Here is a 6,000-nt window from a genome sequence, read left to right as displayed (position 1 = left end):
CGTGTAGGTAGATGCTAGTCACATTCTCTGTCATCAAAGTCAGTACATATGCATCCTACATGACAAAAAAATGATGATAGATGAGAGAGCTTTTATTTTTATAAACCCTCCCACTTATTCAGGGAGGCCGATTTAGAAATGATTTTAGCTTTCCCCCCAAACCATGGTTTAGATATATGCACTTCTTTTTGAGATATAATACTGAATTTTCAATTGCAGAGGTATCAGAGGTCGACATTTATTAGTCTTAAAAACTAGCATAGAGTTCTTTTTGACTGGAATGATTAGAAAAGGAAGTCACTGTGTGGGTTACAAATCAAGAGAAATGATAAATCAAAGGATCAAAGTTCTGCCAGCTGTCTTCCCTTGAATGGAATTGTGCCCCAAATGTGAGGCTCACTGTTTACATAACTTTTTCTTTCCCAGTTGAATTTAGTGATAGGTACAACATATTTGCATTGTATGTTATTGTAGTTAGAAAAAATCTCAGTTTATTTTGTCTACCAGACTGCTCATAACAGTTCTTGATTTTTTTATAGGCATGCCTCACTGTTTGGACAGAGGACTGTGAGGAATCTGATACTGTCTCTGACCTTTTAGCATTAAGGTAACAGAAATATTCTCTCAACAAGAAGTGAACATTTATCTCCAGAAGGGAAGAAGGTGATACTGAAACAATCCTGCTGGCCTTGTGCTGGACTCTTCCCATACTTGTCTGGTTATTTCCCACGCTATGCAGCAATATTCTAAAAAGACAGCTTACCAAAATGCCTGAAATGTTGTGACTTAATTATCCACACCTTGTCACTGTGCCTCTGAGTGATGGAACAGGGTTTGAATGGTCAGTTATCTTTACACAAAAGCAATTTCAACATGGTTCTATATTTCGTACTTCTGGTAAGATAATCTACCTAACCAGAATTGAGAGATTTCAGGCTGTGTGTGTAACAGCGGCTACATTATATACTATACATATTCATTCAGTACTTAAGTGGCTTCTTCTTCTTCAGTTAAATGTTATCACTCTCAAGTCTAAAATAAAGTGTGCTACTAATATCTCAGAACAAAGTACTTTGCAATATATATTACAGGGGTACTTTTGGCTGTATTTACATATACCTTTCTGATAAAGCGTACTTAGTTTTTACCTTTCCTTCTCCTTTAAACATGTATCTGCATGCAAACAGGGCACAGTTAGGAGCCCCTCTCCTAAATATTTAAAAAGAAACTTTTCATAGCAAAAGAAAACAAAATATATTTGGTAAGTTCAACTTTCCCTTTACATTTATGTTTATCTGGCAGCTTCCACAGCAAATGGCAGATGTAACAGTTATGTGTAGATAGATGTTTAGAATGATAAACTTAGATATTTTCTGTGAAATCAAGTATTTAGCTTGCAGCACGAAGCAGTATTTTCTTGATCTCTGCTGTTGCTACATTAATAGAGTACATACAGCACCCCAAGACTGCCCTACATACCTATACATAAATGTGTTAGCCCATGGAGGCACTATCAGTTCAGGCAGCTGAATCCTTCAGGTGGGGTGTCAGGGAGCTGCTATCTTGTTGCCTGCCCATTTTTTTGCTGCTGGTGGTACCATACGCATGAGTGCACTAAGCCGCAAGGTAAATGCTGCATTCTGTTCCATTTTACCTCAGACAGCTTGTAGATTTAAAAGTAATGATTTAAAAGTAATTCAGGGCTTTACTTAAATCCTGTAGGGTGATCCTGTAGATAAAACCAGATTTTGGATACAGGGGGAGGTACAGCTGATGGAAATGCAGTGTCTGGAAGGGGAAGCAACGCAGGTTGAATTGTGGTGAAACAGAAAAGAAATTAGTACCATACACGAGTGGCTCTGAGCTGCTAGGTTAATACGTCATTCCATTCCAAACCATTAGACCCCAGGGAGCTTGCAGAATCCAACCTTTGCAGTTTGTGGGATGGATTGAAAAGGAATACAGGGTCTTTCAAGCAGCTTAAGAGTTTTTCTGTGTATGAAATCATATTTTGGATGGAAGGGGAGGCACCACTGGAGGAACTGCAGTTGCTGGGACAGAAGGCCCTGCTGGTGGAATTGAGGAGTACAGGAAGGGAAGCACCACTGATGGAATTGCGGTGGACGGGAGGGGAGGCACCACTGATGGAATTGGGATTCTGCTGATTGTTAAAGTGGAGGTACCTAGACAGAGGTGCATCTGTACTTACTACAGAGGATGCTGCTTGTGGTACTGTCAGGTCCAAGGGCAGTCTCCAAAAGCCAAACATAATAAGGTTTATCTAAAACCAAAACCATTAAGAAGGATGGCTTTTATACTGCACAGGGGTATCTATTGATGCTCTTCAGGAGGGAAGGATATTGTAGAAACTGTATTAGTGTTCCCAGATGACACAAAACTCTGCAGCCCAATTAATTCTATCCAGCATGTGACATCCTTGCAGCAGGATCTTGACAAATTGGCAATCTGGGAGGCCAAGTTGCAGATGAGATTTAATGTCGATAAATGTAAGGTCATGTATCTGGGAGAAGGGCAACTAAGCTGGCATGGAAAGTCTCAGTTATGAAAAAAGACTGGCCAAGTTGGGGTTGTTTACCCTGGAGAAGAAGCGCTTAATAAGAGGATAATTGTATAACTACAGGTCCTTCTCCAAAAATTAGCATATTGTGATAAAGTTCATTATTTTCTGTAATGTACTGATAAACATTAGACTTTCATATATTTTAGATTTATTACACACAACTGAAGTAGTTCAAGCCTTTTATTGTTTTAATATTGATGATTGTGGCATACAGCTCATGAAAACCCAAAATTCCTATCTCAAAAAATTAGCATATCATGAAAAGGTTCTCTAAACGAGCTATTACCCTAATCATCTGAATAAACTTATTAACTCTAAACACCTGCAAAAGATTCCTGAGGCTTTTAAAAACTCCCAGCCTGGTTCATTACTCAAAACCGCAATCATGGGTAAAGACTGCCGACCTGACTGCTGTCCAGAAGGCCATCACTGACACCCTCAAGCAAGAGGGTAAGACACAGAAAGAAATTTCTGAACGAATAGGCTGTTCCCAGAGTGCTGTATCAAGGCACCTCAGTGGGAAGTCTGTGGGAAGGAAAAAGTGTGGCAGAAAATGCTGCACAACGAGAAGAGGTGACCGGGCCCTGAGGAAGATTGTGGAGAAGGACCGATTCCAAACCTTGGGGGACCTGCGGAAGCAGTGGACTGAGTCTGGAGTAGAAACATCCAGAGCCACCGTGTACAGGCGTGTGCAGGAAATGGGCTACAGGTGCCGCATTCCCCAGGTCAAGCCACTTTTGAACCAGAAACAGCAGCAGAAGCGCCTGACCTGGGCTACAGAGAAGCAGCACTGGACTGTTGCTCAGTGGTCCAAAGTACTTTTTTCGGATGAAAGCAAATTTTGCATGTCATTCGGAAATCAAGGTGCCAGAGTCTGGAGGAAGACTGGGGAGAGGGAAATGCCAAAATGCCTGAAGTCCAGTGTCAAGTACCCACAGTCAGTGATGGTCTGGGGTGCCATGTCAGCTGCTGGTGTTGGTCCACTGTGTTTTATCAAGGGCAGGGTCAATGCAGCTAGCTATCAGGAGATTTTGGAGCACTTCATGCTTCCATCTGCTGAAAAGCTTTATGGAGATGAAGATTTCATTTTTCAGCATGACCTGGCACCTGCTCACAGTGCCAAAACCACTGGTAAATGGTTTACTGACCGTGGTATTACTGTGCTCAATTGGCCTGCCAACTCTACTGACCTGAACCCCATAGAGAATCTGTGGGATATTGTGAAGAGAAAGTTGAGAGACACAAGACCCAACACTCTGGATGAGCTTAAGGCCGCTATTGAAGCATCCTGGGCCTCCATAACACCTGAGCAGTGCCACAGGCTGATTGCCTCCATGCCACGCCGCATTGAAGCAGTCATTTCTGCAAAAGGATTCCCGACCAAGTATTGAGTGCATAACTGAACATAATTATTTGAAGGTTGATTTTTTTTGTATTAAAAACACTTTTCTTTTATTGGTCGGATGAAATATGCTAATTTTTTGAGATAGGAATTTTGGGTTTTCATGAGCTGTATGCCACAATCATCAATATTAAAACAATAAAAGGCTTGAACTACTTCAGTTGTGTGTAATGAATCTAAAATATATGAAAGTCTAATGTTTATCAGTACATTACAGAAAATAATGAACTTTATCACAATATGCTAATTTTTGGAGAAGGACCTGTATATAATAATCTTTCTAATGCTTTATTTGCCAGTAGGTCCTTCCGATTAGAAGAAAGAAGGTTCTGTCAAAATATTCAGAAAAGGTTTTTTACAGTTAGAGCTGCGAAATTGTGGAATTTTCTCCCGAATCAGTCATACTGGCTGATACATTGGATAGCTTCAAGATGGGGTTGAATTCATTTTTAGCAAAAAAAAAAAAAAGATAGCTCAAAGTACAAACTGATCCAGGGACTGGTCCGATTGCCATCTTGGAATCAGGAAGGAATTTCCTATGAGAATCTCCCTGTTTGTTTTTTTTATAGAGATATTCCGAGAGATTTTGGCATCTTTCTGGAATGCAGCCCTCCATCTAAATTTTATTATCTCTAGGCAGTCTTGGCTATCCAGTAGTCATACAGTGCCCTCCTGATTTTGCCAGAGATGTCCTGTCTTATGCAGTCCAAATAAGGGCCCACCAGTGGATCCTCAAAATCAGCGATCTCAAAGATCCCTTATCTTCCCGGTAGATCCACTGTGAGGCCTTGAGAAATGCAGGAAAAAATAAGCCATCAAGGTCTTAGGCAGTTTGTATTTAATGCCCAGTATTAATAGTGAGAGTGACAATTACTTCCTATAGGCACAAATAGCAAAGTAATGTGTATTTATTACCACTAGGGGAGCTGTTAAATTGATCACTATAGACAGCAAATAACATGGCAACTCTCACTAATAAGTTTTAATGCTAAACTTGGGAAATGTAATGATCATCAGGCCACAAACAAAGATAAACCCTATTATATTTCTTTTTAATCACATTTACATGGAAGATTTACAATGTTTATAATTAGTAAGTATTCACTTTAACCCCTCTGGTACCTTTGAGGGTAGAAAATAAAATAAGCTATGAGTGGCGTTACCTGGCAAAAGCCTTTCACATAGTTGTATTTGGGAAGGTTAGGTGAGGCTTAACTGGCAAATAAATGACAAATAAATGGCAAACATAAGCAGCCATAGAACCATGGCACCAGACTGGATTTCCCCTGCTTAGATCTCCTGTCTGGTGGCCCACTAGATGTAACTGAACTTCAAGTCAGCTACTGGTTATCATAGAGAATGCTTGTAGTTGTAGTTTAGCAATGGCTAGAGAGACACAGTTATAAGATCACTAAGGCAGACAACAGTATTAGGAGTATGATTTCTCACTTGACTGTAGCTCTCCATTTTTGCACTTTAATCGTTGCCTTGTTTCTAAGGTTTCTTTCCCCCTAGCAACCAGGACTTAAATAGGCATAGTATCCCTGGGAGCTTGCTTCCAATTGCCATTGTATATGCAACTGTGATCACATGGCTAGAAAGTGAGAATTGAATTGCACCCAAGGAATCTGCTGTTGGTTGATGCTAATGATATTAATAGGGAAGAAAGGCAATGTCTATAGGAAAGATCCTGTTTTTTTACTTAGCTCAGTGGATCCCTCATCTCTGCTGGAAGGATCTACTGGTGACTAAAGCATCAGAAAGTTTGCTATATGGTCAAAGAAAATAACAGTCCAGTAGGTGTGCACCAATTAGAGTACCACAACCCGGGTGCTTGAGCAAACAAGTATAACAAAAGAGGAAGAATGCCACCTCAGGATTTAACATCAGGTGAAAATCTTTTTTTTTTATTTTATCAACGTTTCTGTACTTTTCCCACTTCTAATGAGGGTCCTTGTGAGTGAAACATTGAGATAATAAAACTGATACCTTTACCTGATATTAAATCCTCAGAGTG

The sequence above is a fragment of the Xenopus tropicalis genome, chromosome 5, assembly GCF_000004195.4.
Source record: "Xenopus tropicalis strain Nigerian chromosome 5, UCB_Xtro_10.0, whole genome shotgun sequence".
NCBI lineage: Eukaryota > Metazoa > Chordata > Amphibia > Anura > Pipidae > Xenopus > Xenopus tropicalis.
The sequence above is the reverse complement of the archived record's forward strand: the minus strand, read 5'-3'. Positions refer to the sequence as shown.